Source organism: Entelurus aequoreus, linkage group LG11 (assembly GCF_033978785.1).
Source record: "Entelurus aequoreus isolate RoL-2023_Sb linkage group LG11, RoL_Eaeq_v1.1, whole genome shotgun sequence".
Lineage (NCBI taxonomy): Eukaryota > Metazoa > Chordata > Actinopteri > Syngnathiformes > Syngnathidae > Entelurus > Entelurus aequoreus.
Genome location: NC_084741.1, coordinates 64,495,775 through 64,510,956, shown reverse-complemented (window position 1 = coordinate 64,510,956; position 15,182 = coordinate 64,495,775). Strand labels below are relative to the sequence as shown.

The 15,182-nt window shown below is 36.5% G+C and overlaps 1 long non-coding RNA gene across 1 annotated transcript in view; it reads right to left on the bottom strand.

Annotated features, from left to right (window-relative positions):
• Positions 1-4,018: 4,018 nt before the first annotated feature.
• Positions 4,019-15,182, bottom strand: part of LOC133660759 (uncharacterized) — a 36,927-nt gene continuing 25,763 nt past the window's right edge. Inside the window, exons 2-3 of the long non-coding RNA XR_009827884.1 lie at positions 6,935-7,003; positions 4,019-4,751 (exon numbers count right to left, since the gene is read on the bottom strand). This is a non-coding gene — a long non-coding RNA (uncharacterized LOC133660759). The remainder of the gene's footprint in view (positions 4,752-6,934; positions 7,004-15,182) is intronic.

Below are 15,182 nucleotides of genomic sequence, written 5' to 3'. Positions count from 1 at the left end.
TAATCACAACACAAACATGACCCTGGAGGCCAACAAATCGGATGACATGACTTCAACGGGTGTTTGCTAAATATTTATGCTAAGTGAGTGGAGGCCACCATTTCTTGATAAAAGTTTGTACTCAACGAAGCAAAATCAGCAGCACATACATTCTCAACTGAAGAGAGACGTAGCTCAGAAGTAATACACAAAAATACGCCTATTGGCATTTTGAAGGCAGTCACAAAACATGTTATTATCATGACATGTGCAGGATCCCTTCTGGAGTACATGTCTACTATCAAATAAAATATGTGGTGCTAAAGAAAAGCCTTACACACATTGGAAGGCAATATGAGCATGTAGTTATTGTGCATTCAAATAAAAGTATTGTTATCAATTGTGTGTTGTTTTTTAAAGAAAATACATTCAAAATGTAGTTGAAATAAGAAATAACACACCTATGTAAAAAAAACAAAAAAAACATTTCTGAGCAATTAAATATGTTATATTTCATGTTAAAGTCTAATTTTAGGAGGTGGGGAGTGTAATAGTTAACATATCAGTAGAGTGAAAAAACAAGTCGACTTTATATTCTTAATTGTGTTTCATTGTATGCATTAAACTAGATCCAATTGTATTTACAATCCACAAAGTATGTGAAAATACCGTCAGATCAGTCATACTGGAAATACAAGAGTGATGTGCTGTCTATCATTCACAATCCCTATATAAGACATGAACGCATATATTTTTCTTATTTTATAAATTCTAAGTCGTAAATAAAGAAAGACATAAAATAACAATAACAAAAACAATAACAATGTAGTCAATGGGGGCTCTCTTTTCTGCCCACAAAACCCTCTAAATAACCATCCAAAATGTGATCTGAATATTGACCAAATATTAGCGATGTTGTTTTTATAAGCGCTAACGCAGACAAAATATGTTTTAGCGGCGGATTGATAACACACAGCTGAGTAGTCCTCTGATGCTTTTACTGTGAGCCGGCAACAATGTCCTGATTGATTGATTGTCAAAGTTATTCTAGATTATAAATGATGCCTCTCATCTGGATATTAGGAGGATTTAGCCATATGTCTATACGTCGTTCATCTGTGACATTCAATTCATACCCGGAGATGGAGACAAACACACCCAAGACGGTGTCTGCAGGGAGACTTTTCCTTGTTAACCCTTTGTGTGGAACATGATTAATTCTTCATCTAAACGAGAAGATATGTACATCCTATCAGTCGTCATTGAAGTAAGAGCAGACATTGTACAGTAAACTATCGTTTTATTCTGTTTGTAGTTTCTTGTTTAGCAGTTAGCAATACTGCTACATGATGCTTATTGTTTCACTAAAGCTGGATTTGTTTAGCAGAGCTTCTAAAACTTGTAGATCATCCTCCTTTTATTCAGGATCAACAATTTAAGTTTCTGGATCATAATTTTTCCAAAAGTAAACATTGGCTCTCACAAAGTCTGCATGATTTTCACTGTTGTTGGTGATGAAGAGATCTTTGGTTCCTAGAGCGACATCACACAATCACGTGACTGGCTTCCTAATTATCTCTCAAAATGGCTCGGGTATCTCCGAGAGATTGATACTATTTTGATCATTTACATTTTTTTGCAAACTTTGTAAAACTTTTCAAACTTTAAACTGTATCTTACTAAACATGCAATCACTGTGCAGGACACTGATTAATAAATTAAAAAAGCATTTCTCAGTTAATTTAATCACGTATTTATTAGTGCGGTCACATTTTTAAAATCAGATGAATCACACTTTTGAATTTAGATTAATCACGATTAATCACAGGTTATTACTCGCTTACATAATTTAAATTAACTTTAAAAAAAGAGCCAAATATTTGGACACAAATGCAATTTTATTGCCGAAATGTTATTAGGATTCTCGGGCAGAGTCCTCCCAGATTCTTTAGTTCAAAGGCTGCCTAAAATGATGAGCAGTGGCTAGAACTGAAGTTTAACAATTTATTCCACAAAATTCGAGCACAAAAAACAGAGGTACCAGACCTGGAGAGAGAGCGAACGAACTATCAAAGCATTTTCTCTAATGGCTGCCTGTTTTCCCAGGCTTTTTGTCCACCCTGGTTGCCACGCCTCTGCATGAATTGAAACTGAGAGCTTAATTTAAACTTAAGAATTGAAAGTGAAACTTTGCTTAACGTGTGTGCATTCTCCTCCATCGCTTTCTTTACAGGCCTGTACCTCATGGCATCATTAGTAATGATATATGTGTGTAAGTGCATTCATTGTGTTTATCTCCTGACAGAATGAAGGCCAATTCTTAAGGCGTTCTTATTCCGTCAAAAAGGAGAGAAAATATTTCCCTAACAATGTCATACAATAATTATTTTTATGTTTTGCTTGAATGTACGTCATTTATTTGCTCAAAACTTAGTAACAGTTTTGTGTTAAGTATTTTGAAGTGACATTTGCCAGCGAGCACACCAGTCGGCGTCTCCTCACTCATATTTGCACCTGATCACTAACCGTATAACAACCCATACCAGTAAGGTAAAGAAGCATTTACGGTCAAAATAAATGTTGTGATTAATCTGCGTTTATACATGAGTAATGTGATAAATCACATGAGTTCACTCGTTATTTTTGACGGCCCTAGAATGTACCGTATTTTCGGATTATAAATCGCTCCGGAGTATAAAGCGCATCGGCCGAAAATGCATAATAAAGAAGGAAAAACACATATATAAGTCACACTAGAGTATAAGTCGCATTTTTTGGGGAAATTTATTTGATAAAATCCAACACCAAGAAAAGACATTTGAAAGGCAATTTAAAATAAATAAATAGTGAACAACAGGCTGAATAAGTGTACGTTATCTGACGCATAAATAACCAACTGAGAATGTGCTGATATAGGCAAGGCAAGGCAAGGCAACTTTATTTGTATAGCGCTTTTCATACAAAAGGCAGACTCAAAGTGCTTCACAGACAACAAAGTGAAATGAAAGAAAATAAAAGCAAAATTAAAATGCAGACAATAAAAATAAATACAGTGCGGACGTTAAAAGTTAAAAGATTAAAAGATTAACTGGAAGCTAAGGTGAACATAAAAGTCTTCAGTCTAGTTTTAAAAGTAGTCAGAGTTGGGGAAAGTCTGTCATCTTCAGGAAGTTTATTCCAGCTATTTGTTGCATAGTGACTGAATGATGCTCTCCCTTGATTTGAGTTTACTCTGGGAACCGCTAACAGATTGGTCTCAGAAGATCTTAGTGATCTAGAGGGCTTATATAGTGGGAGCATATCAGTGATATACTTCGGCCCTAGATCATGTAGTGATTTATATGTGAGCAGGAGGATTTTGAAATCAATTATCTGATGTACAGGGAGCCAATGTAAGGATTTAAGAATTGGTGTAATGTGCTCACATTTTTTGGTCTTTGTTAGAACTCTAGCAGCAGCGTTCTGAACAAGCTGTAGCTGCCTGACAGTTTTTTTGGGAAGACCTGCAAGGAGACCATTACAATAGTCTAGCCTACTGGTAATAAAGGCATGTACAAGTTTTTCAAAGTCTTGAGCTGACATGAGCACTCTAAGTCTTTTTACATTTTTGAGGTGATAGTAGGCCGATTTTGTTACTGATTTGATGTGACTGTCGAAATGTAAATCAGAATCTAAAATAACCCCAAGATTTCTGGCTTTATTTGAGGTTTTCAGGAGACAGTGATTGAAGGTGTTGGACGATTTTAAACCTTTCTTTTTTAGCACCAAAAACAATTATCTCAGTTGTATCTTCATTTAGTTGTAGGAAATTTTGGCACATCCAGTGTTTGACTTGCTCAATGCACTGGCACAGAAGATCTATGGGGCGATAGTCATTTGGTGATAGCGCTACATAGATTTGGGTGTCATCGGCATAGCAATGATGGTCAATGTTATTATTTTGCATATACGCCTAGTCTCTTACGTGAATGAGATAAATAATATTATTTGATATTTTACGGTAATGTGTTAATAATTTCACACATAAATCGCTCCAGAGTATAAATCGCACCCCCAGCCAAACCATGAAAAAAACTGCGATTTATAATCCGAAAATTACGGTATACGTTTTATTTTCGGGTTGATTTGACTATCATGAGCCGTCCTGGGATTTTGTAAGAGACGTTTGTAACAGTGACCATAAATAGTAAGGATAATGTGCGAGCAAAGTTATTGTGTGGCAGAACACCAGAAAGCGTTGATTCTTATTGTCTTACGACACCCTCAGTGGCTTTGTCTCAATGATGTTCACTGCTGTAAACGTCAATATCAAGGAAGGTTGATAGATGATTCCAGTCGCCATCACGCTTCACTAATCAGCTTAGCATTTTCTCGCTCCCACTTGTGGAGTGCGACTTCTATCTGATTATGTCAGGTCACTCATCCAGATGGAACCGCGTTCAGCCACCCACCTGCCCCACCCTTCAACACACCTGGCCTCTGACCTCCAGCTCCGTTGCCTTGGCAACCTCCTCCGTGGTGATGAGGGGTAAAGATGGAGGTGGACAGAACTCCGGGGGGAGGTATCTGGTTTTGGTATTCCAGTCCAATCTCACGGCTGGTTAAGATCCGTGGATAGAAAGTCAGCCTCCGTTTCCCCGCCTACTCCTCATCTTTCTTTGTCTTTGATTGTGTACTCTCGTATTTCTTTGTTGCTTCTCTCTGTTTACTTTCTCTTTGCTTGTTTTCTCTGCAGACGAGCCAGACAGATGGCGTACACACCATAGATTTGTCTGCAGTTGGAAAACACAAATAAGCTCGGGGAAGTAAGTGTTGATTAAGACGTACTAATGATGTGTACTTCTATTACCAAAAGTACACTCTCACCAACAACAGACACATTCATTCCTGGTTGGATGGAGCCTTTTTGTCAGAAATGTGCAGTAGGGAAGGATTCACATGGCCCCATTCCTGGGTGGATCTCACGTGAGAGGAAGAAGGGTGTTAATCATTTTAAATGCAGTCTGCTGAAAATGATGGAAAGTGTCACTCAGCATTGCAACTGACACCGGACAAAGTTGGAATTGGCACAAAAGAAATTTTAAGATATTCAACACTCTACTGCCATCTGGCGGCTAAAGTGGATTGTGCACCCCCTTTTGTCATGTTTCATGTGTCAGGTAAACGGCGGTTATGTCAAAACGTGGACCTTAGGGTGTTGTGTTTTCCCGGAAGGCAAAGGAAAATTGGCGCGGGCAAGGCGTGAGGGTAAGGACATCTTTTAATTATTACTATAAAAAAGGAACAAAAGGCGCGCACAAGGCGGAAGTACAAAAACTTGGCTAATGAAACAAAAACTTGCACAAAGGCAGAAACTATGAACATGAAGCAAAACGTCACTAACTGTGGCATTAATAACAAAAACTTACTTGGCAAGGAACTATGGAAACATGGGTAGCAGAAGTCGTCAGAGGGTCACAGAGTTAATGTCGCCAGGCCGACCAACAGAAAATGAAAAGCTTAAATAACACAGACATGATTAACAACAGGTGCGTGAGTGCAAATGAATCAGGTGTGTGACATGAGGACAGGTGAAAACTAATGGGTTGTCATGGAAACAAAACAGGGAGTGAAAAAACAGGAACAGACAAAATCCAAAAAAGCACATGGCCAAACAAAACATGATCACACAGACATGACAGATTAATGAGGCCATATGAATCCCCTTCCTGCTGTATGCACTACTGTAACTGTTTTAATTAAGTAGAGGGGTTTGAGGGTTCAGTAATGGCTTCAATTGGGATATTTTGGACAACCACTGCTTTGGTTTTTAATTCAAGTAGAATGAGCTGCTATGTGATGTGAAGTATATATATAATTAGGTTTTTCCAATTATGATTCTGGTGTAATATGAGCTTCCAATTGGTTCTAAATTGTATTTATTAATTCCAAATGACAGGGCACCTTTAAAACAATCTCAATGAACCATATAAGCAAAGATTTAAAAAACAAATGATGTTTTTTAACAGCTATGTGACAATAGAATTTAATCACTGTATATAATAAGAAAAATTACGGATGCTTACTGAACTCTGTACTTTTATAGGTATAGTGATTCACAAAAAATGAAAGAGTCACCTATCGATTCCTGAGTGGTTGTTCGGCTCAAGCACTTGGCCGGTAAACAAGCCTTTACCGTATTCTGAAAGAACTCAGTCGGACTGCCTCCAAGTAATGTTACAATGTCCATGCCATCAAAGCAAGAAGAAGGCGTACAAAAGTACAGTACGTCTGAACTTTTCAAAATAGGCTCGCTTGATTCTAATTTACATTGGATTTGCCATAGACATGCTACCGATTAGCATTAGCAATTTCACATGGCGATTACAACACCTTCACATTTTGTAATAAAAAGATGCATGTTACAATCAAAACAGCTGTTTATACAGTGCCTACTGTACAAACCCATTGTAGACTCAACAAAAGATAAGACTGGCATTCAAATTAATGGCAAAGACCGCTTCTTTGCTACTGCCATCTAACGCTTGGAATTGAACTGCATGCAATGTCTACTATAAAATATAGTACAGTAGAGTGATTGCAAATGAGACACAGAAGTGTAAGAAAACAAGATAATTTGACAGCACATCTCAGTGGTAAATGTTATTACAAAAAAAAAACACACACAAAAGTACCAAAAGTTGGTACTATTGTGTACCGGTATCGATTCCCATGTGGTACCGAATCAATTTAAATGTACAAGGTACAAAACCCGAAGAATAATAGGTGTACTCTCCCGTAACTTTGAGGATGCAAGAGAGAAAACAAGGTTTGTTTTATTCCAAACTTTCAAATTCTAACAAGCAGCCTTTTGTTTCTCAATCCAATTGAACTTTTTTTGCAATAAGATCAATTGGTAGGGCAATAATCTTATATGTCCCAAAACGTAAAAGGCTTCCAATGTGATACAACTCACCTCTGTAAGTCGTAAAGCCAAGATAACGTCTTCTGATGTCCATTGTGATACCAAAAATATGATCAAAGTCTATAAGAAGGAAACAAAAGGCCGACAAAACCATTGGCTAGGCAATGTGTCTGATGAAAGTCTTCTGTTTATAAGTATTCAAATAACAAAAAACTAAACTAAAAAGGTGTCTTGTTTTTGGGTGTGGTGCATGCACACAAAAATCAATTGCACACAATTTTTGCCAACAAGTTAATTTGTTGATAATAGCCGATGACGTCATCGGAACTTGGTGATCAGCAAGCATCCACCCTAGACATGTCAAAAACAAGAATAACTTGCAAAGCGGACCTTTGAACATTTGAAGCAGAGACCTGTCAAACATCTGGAGGATGCCTTTTCCAACTTTCTTGCGTAAGATCGTCAGCTTGTTAGCTTGTCATCTAACTAACAATGGAAATACGCACTTGTGTGAAATATCGACTCAACTATCATTTACAAACTTTGTCTATATACCAGTGTGCATCTTTCTAAACACATCATCACAAAATGTTCTTTTCTTCTTGAGGAAGCCAGCTTTTAAAAAAAATAAAAAAAATATTGCTTCTATTTTGACTGTCATTTGTTAACATTAACATTGATTGTGCAAAAACCCATTAAGGGCCCTGAATTCCTATAGACGCTTGTGCCCATGATCAGTTTATGTAAACTTCTGTCTGCAACTAAAAATCTGAGGTGAACATAACAGAGGCGCATTAACTGCAGCCTTCTTGGCAAATATTGGATTTAACTTGGCAGGCTCCTCTTCAGGCTTGCAATGGGCTCATGCTCAATTATCCAGACGGACAGCTTCCCCACGAGTTATTTGGTAAACAGTTCTCATATGTTCTGCTTTGTTACAACCCGCACAAATACATCCGTAAAGAACAACAAAGGGAAGCCAACATTGTTTTTCTTTCATGTGTGCTATCAGTAATAAATGATAAATAAATAATAGTCTGTATTTGCAATATATATGACAAGGATTTGTTATTGTAATTACATTGTAATCTTCAAGAACTGGGATATCATCCGATTGTGTGGTATCTGCATTCAAGGGGCCCTATTAAGCAAAACCAACTTTCATTACCTATTGGTACCTGTTTTTGTGTATTTGGGATCTGCATAAGTCCGGAAAATTTAAAATCAAACCAATCTTGCCTTCCTTTATACTTCCTCCAAACGAGTCGTTTGGAATTTGCACAACTTGTGCCATTTTTCCCAACATATGACATCATTGACGACCTGCTCAGTGGCCTTGTGGTTAGAGTGTCTGCCATGCGATCGGTAGGTCGTGAATTCAAACACCGGCCGAGTCATACCAAAGACTATGAAAAAAAATGGGATCCATTACCTCCCTGCTTGGCACTCAGCATCACGGGTTGGAATTGGGGGTTAAATCACCAAAAATGATTCCCGGGCGAGGCCACTGCTGCTGCTCACTGCTCCCCTCACCTCCCAGGGGGTGAACAAGGGGATGGGTCAAATGCAGAGGACAAATTTCACCACACCTAGTGTGTGTGTGACAATCATTGGTACTTTAACTTAATTGGATATATACATATATTGTAGAGATTTACCCGAAGAACTTTGACCGAGTCCGCCATTGTAGTTCCTTATTTTTTTCTATCTTCTTGTTGTGGGGCAGACTGGCTCGTACATGTACATGCATCCTCGTTGTTGCCATTTCGTATACAAAAGTAGCATATAGTTCTAACTTACATGTCAGTAGACTCAATATGGAAGCGCTAAAAACTACTACATGGCTGACGAGGAGAAGACGCAGTCGAAGTGGAGGCACGTAAATAAGCTGGCCCATAAAACAGCGAATCCTGAAAGCGGTTTGAAGACGGTCTTTAAAACATCATACATGCAGAATTTTGCACACTGGACCACCTTTACATGTTATGTAGACTACAAGGAAGTGTTTTAAATATAGAAAAATAATTATATGACCCCTTTAAGTCCTCAATGCTAGACTTTGTCAGCATCCACATGAAATTACTCAGGTCATTTTAGTCCTATATAGCACGTTTTCAACCTTTTTTGGGAGTTCAAATAAAAAAAGCATGTTTCTACAGAAGTAGAAACATGATGTACTCGCTCGGACAACACCGCCAAGGTTAAAATTTCAATTGCTAATGTGAACTTTGCATAAGTCCTTATAAAGGTAGCGTTGATTCAGCCTGGTTATTGTTTTTCCACTCAAGTAAAGCAAAGCTGAGAAAATTCCTGAGTAAATATAAACTTTGCTTAAGTACTTATATGGCGGTCTTCTCTCCCATATGGCGGCCAAAGGCAGAGAGCCTCAGGGGGAATACTAAGCAGCTCGACTAAGCCCCCTGTTTTCATCTAGCAGACAAAGAAACAGCTCTTCAAAGCCACATAGGCCTTTAAACAGTTAACTGCAGCCAGCACTCCTGAAAGTGACTGTTTGAGAATACTTTACACAACTACACCCTCAAACTATCCACACTCCTAATTTGTATTGTCATGAGAATTAGAAAACGACTGAACCAAGCTTATATTCATTTTCTCTCCTCTGTTAAGCTGGTTTTGTAGGCTCGTACTTTGGGCCTGATCTATTAAGATCCAAATAACAAGTGCTAAATAGTGTGCGCAAACTATACATTATACTATTAGTGATCTACTAAGACTGCATGTACAACTGATAACAAGTGCAATAGTAGGTTTTTGAGTACCAAAGACTCCTTTCCCTCAACACATATGTTATCATGCTTTAACTGTTGACGTTTTGCTGTGTTGTCAAAAATGCAGCACACAAATAAAATCTGTGCCACCTTTTCTGGGTTATAAAGAAGCGCAAACAGAACCTATTTTTAGCACCTTGGAGGTGTGCTGGAATGATCCAGTTGCAGGTAAATACATGTTGCAAGGCATTTTTCACAATTTATCGATGGGGATATATTAATGTACAGTATAGGCCAAAAGTTTGGACACACCTCCTCATTCAATTCGTTTTCTTTATTTTCATGACTATTTACATTGTAGATTGTCACTGAAGGCATCAAAACTATGGTTTGACTGGTTTGACAAAAACAGACTATCTTTGAATCTCAGTAAAACTAAAATAATGCTATTTGGTAACAGTAGAAGAGGAAGTCAAACACAAATACAGATAGACGGAATAGAAATTGAAAGAGTAAATGAAACCAAATTTCTAGGTATAACAATTGATGATAAATTGAACTGGAAATCTCATGTAAAAAATATACAACATAAAGTAGCAAGAAACACGTCAATAATGAATGAAGCAAAACATGTTCTAGACCAAAAATCACTTCATATTCTCTACTGCTCGCTAGTGTTACCATATCTGAGTTACTGTGTAGAAATATGGGGAAATAACTACAAAAGTACACTTCATTCATTAACGGTGTTCCAAAAAAGATCAGTTAGAATAATACATAATGTTGGATATAGAGAACATACAAATCCTTTATTTATTGAATCAAAAATACTGAAATTCCATAACATAGTGAATTTGCAAACAGCTAGAATTATACACAAAGCAAACTATAATCTGCTACCCAAGAATATACAACAATTCTTCTCAAAAAAAGAGGAGAAATATAATCTTAGAGAAAAATTTAACTTAAAACATTTTTATGCACGTAAAACACTTAAGACCTTCAGTATATCAGTATGTGGAATTAAATTATGGAATGGATTAAGCAAAGCAATCAAACAATGTACTACTATGATCCACTTGAAGAAACTCTTCAAACTTAAAGTGTTTACAAAGTACAAAGAAGAAGAACCATGATAAACATTCTCAATTTATTTCATCCATCCATTTTTTCATTCTCAAAATAATCTTACTTGTCTCATCATATGAAATATGACTTACTTCACCAATTATTATGTATTTATTTATTTTTATTGTGATTACTTATGGAGTATATTGTGAATAAATTGAGAACAGGAAGTGAACAAAGGTTTTAGCAACTGTTATGTAAAAGAAAAGGGGTAGGATTACTTAGGCTTCTTCCTACTCCTTTTCGAACATGTTGAAAAGAGAAACTGGAAATTGTGATGTATCATGTTGTATGCTTGCATGTTCCAAAAAAACTCAAACTCAAACTATGAATGAACACATGTAGAGTTATGTACTTAACAAAAAAAGGTGAAATAACTGAAAGCATGTTATATATTCTAGTTTCTTCAAAATAGCCACCCTTTGCTTTGATTACTGCTTTGCACACTCTTGGCATTCTCTCGATGAGCTTCAAGCACACCTGTGAAGTGAAAACCATTTAAGGTGACTACCTCTTGAAGCTCATCGAGAGAATGCCAAGAGTGTGCAAAACAGTAATCAGAGCAAAGGGTGGCTATTTTGAAGAACTAGAACATAAAACATGTTTTGGTTATTTCACCTTTTTTTGTTAAGTACATAACTCCACATGTGTTCATTCATAGTTTTGATGCCTTCAGTGACTATCAACGATGTAAAGAGTCATGAAAATAAAGAAAATGCATTGAATGAGAAGGTGTGTCCAAACTTTTGGACTGTACTGTACATCATTAAATAAAACATCAGTAGACACTAAAAATAATTGTATTTATTTTGGTGTAGTGCGTAATGACGTAGCTACGACTGGTAACATAAGCTAGCTGGTGCTGTTCTTGTTATGTTTTTTGTTTGAAAAATGTAACAGAGCACGTTGCAAACAGCTGAGCCGCTTTAAAATGATGTATTTCTTTTTAGTTCTTATAGACTTCTAGTTCTAAAAATGCTGTATTGAATTATTTTGTTGGTGGTATGGTATGATATGGTTATAATAACAAATTGATTAATTTATTAAAATGTTTCTGAAATTAAACAAAACTGTCTCAAAGGAAATGACATACACAATTCAAGTAAAATAGCATTTTGTAACAACAAGACACCTAAATAAATTAGTAAAATTTAAATGAAAACCACTGATAACAAAAAATTTAATATATAGAAGGGCTGATTTTAGCACAAACAAAAAATTCTTAACTGCCATCAATGTGCCTGTTTTGTTGAGAGTAGTGCAAAAAAAAAAAGTTTTCTAGTTGCACGATATATTTTTCGTCATATGCCAGTACAGTGTTTCCCATAAACTGCCAAGATACCTGTGGCGGTGGGGGCGTGGCTGTGGGCGTGGCTGTTGGCGTGGTCACCATGACATCATCGAGTAATTTGCAAAATTTACTACAATGATTTGATTTTCTCTAAAAAGGCTCAAAAAAGTTATACTTACTAATTAATAATAACAGTTTTGTTTTAAACGTCCATCCATCCATTTTACAATATAATTACAACACTTTATGTACATATTTATACACAGATTTGAACAATAAGTTATTCACTGAAATATATTTATTAATTGTGGTTCTTACAAAAAATATATGTTATAAAATATAAAAGCTTTAATTAGTGCATACTAAATAATTTAACTTTAGCCTACTACTACAACCATATTATTTACCAGCAACATAAAGTGAAACAGAGGCAGAGGTGTCCTGCCACAGTCAGTAACAAATAAACAGAAAACAGTAGTGGTGGTAGATAGACACAGAGCTTCATCAAACATCTAAACCACTGAACAAAGAGCTCCAAAAATCTTGAACTTTAGACTGCCATCAGTTTTACTCCCAACACTTAACCATGTGTTTCCTACTGCCTGCAGACTTTGCACCCTTTGTTATATACACATGTTGTGTTTCTAATATAAATACATTTAATAAAGTCAAATACAAATAAGGCAACAAGAGAAGTATCCTACACTTCTCTTTTGTAAAGTAAATCTGAACAGCCGATATGGGCATCTACATCAACTATATGATTTGCCTGAAAAGCTGGAGAGGATAAAAAAACAAAACAAAAAACAAAAACATTTTTTATTTATTTATTTATTTTTTTAAATTTTTTAAAAATTTGTGGCGGACGTAATTCTTTCGTGGCGGGCCGTCACAAATAAATGAATGTGTGGGAAACCCTGCAGTAAATTTGCTGCACTGTACAGCCTTGTAACATATGGAATATTTTTATTTGACAGTCCAAATACGTTGACACGCACACGCAGGGCTGTCCCTGGCTAAATTGGAGCCCAAAGCAGAATTGTATTACTTTCTTTATTACAGCCATCCTGCACTATGGTTGAACAACTGTATGATCTGAAACATTGGCTATTCAAATCCTGTGTTGAATACCACAATGTTGAAGAAATGCTACTTCTTCCAAAACTTTTTTGTGTGAATGTTGTAGCCTAAAATGGCTGAATTTGCGGAAGCTTTTTTCAGAAAGTTGTGGCAAAAGTTGCGATGTTTTGAGGCTAATTTTTTTTCCCCAAAACATTTGATCAATTCGTTAACCTAACCTTAACCCAAAAAGCACAGGATTTCAACAAAAATTTGAAAACAAATATTTTGTTGATGTTTTCCTTGTTTTATGCCACACAAACTTTAAAGTCAGATGGCAGTCAAATCACATATTCAGAGCTCATTGTCCAATTACTGTACTTTTAATTATAATTCATTATAATTAAAGAAAGAAACACACAATTCCTCATTGTCTGTCTGCTCTGTCTAAGTTTGCAGACACTTGAAAAGTGTTTGTCCATCTTAAACATTCATTTATGTTCCAGCACATTTACCACCGCACGTTAAGAGCATTTGTGAACTATTAAGAGTGATCTATAACGGTTGTTGTTGTTGGTACATGAGAGAGGATGAGAAATTATCATCACACTTCAACATGTCGGTCATGTAAATACATTGCAAATGAGAATGTGTTATCAATTGATTTACTCTGGATTAATAATGGTTAAATAAATATATTGATATATCTAAACTATGAAGTGAGGATGCCAGTGTGTTGCTAATTGTTTATATTCCTAATTACCCAGAGGGCTTAGCGCTGTAGACAGGAACCTGTCTAAGGCCTCAGGCAGTGGTGTCTAAACTACAAGCCAATGGGCCAAGTGTGACCCACGAGACGTCAGGAGTTTAATAGGGGAACTGGCCGCGGGGTGCCACCAATTTCAATTTAAATATTTGATAATATCAATTGTTGTAAATTTCCCGCACTCTTGTGGACAACGCGAGTAAATCTGGTCAATGACCATGAATGGTACTTTAAAGGGTTCACAGAACAGCATTTACTTATATGACCCACTGTAAACAACGTTTTCCAATTATCGCGCAAATAAACTACAACCAACACTAGAAGTCAACACCTAGGGTCATACGTAACACAATCTGCTCACTAACCTTTGTGGATATTATGACAAACGTCCAATCACTATACATAATTCAAAATTAAACCCATGTAAATCCAATGCGATGCATTATGGGAAAAATGCAAAACACTCTCTCCACACTTATCCATGTTTGGCGCATTTTAGCTGCTTGACATTTCCGATTGATTATAAAACTTTAAGGAGTTTGTCACAGAAGTAAACAAGGTAAGAGTCGAATATCCTTTATACTAATATTGTTGATTATATATATATATATATATATATATATATATATATATATATATATATATATATATATATATATATATATATATATATATATATATTAGGGTTGTACGATATACCAGTATTAGTAGAGTACCGCGATACTAATGACTAATGAATCATATTCGGTACTATACGGCCTCTGAAAAGTACCGGTCCGCCACCCCCCCCCCATGCCCCTGTCGTCGTCAAGTCGTGTCCTTGCTGGTTTACGAGCAGACGAGCATGTTTGCCAGCGCACAATCACGGAGTACTTACAAGAAGACACTGTGTGTAGACAGAAAAGGGAGAACGGATGCATTTTGGCTTAAAAACTAACGATAAAAGTGAAGTTATAACACTGAAACACTCACCGGAAGAGGTGCTTTAAGACATGCGGCTAAAGTCCAGCCCCAGTCTGCAGTGTTTTAGCTACTTCTAAATCACTAATCCTCGCCTCCATGGCAACAAATAAAGTAAGTTTCTTACAAGTATCATCCCTGCAGGACGAGGAATAGCTAAGCATGCTTCACTACACACCGTAGCTCACCGGCGTCAAAATGTAAACAAACGCCATTGGTGGATCTATACCTAACATCGACTGTAATGATACCAAGTTCAGGAGCGTATCTAGTCGATACTACTATGATTACGTTGATATTTTTTGGCATCACAACATCTTTCGTTTTTTTTCATTTATATTATGTTTATAAACTCAGGAAATATGC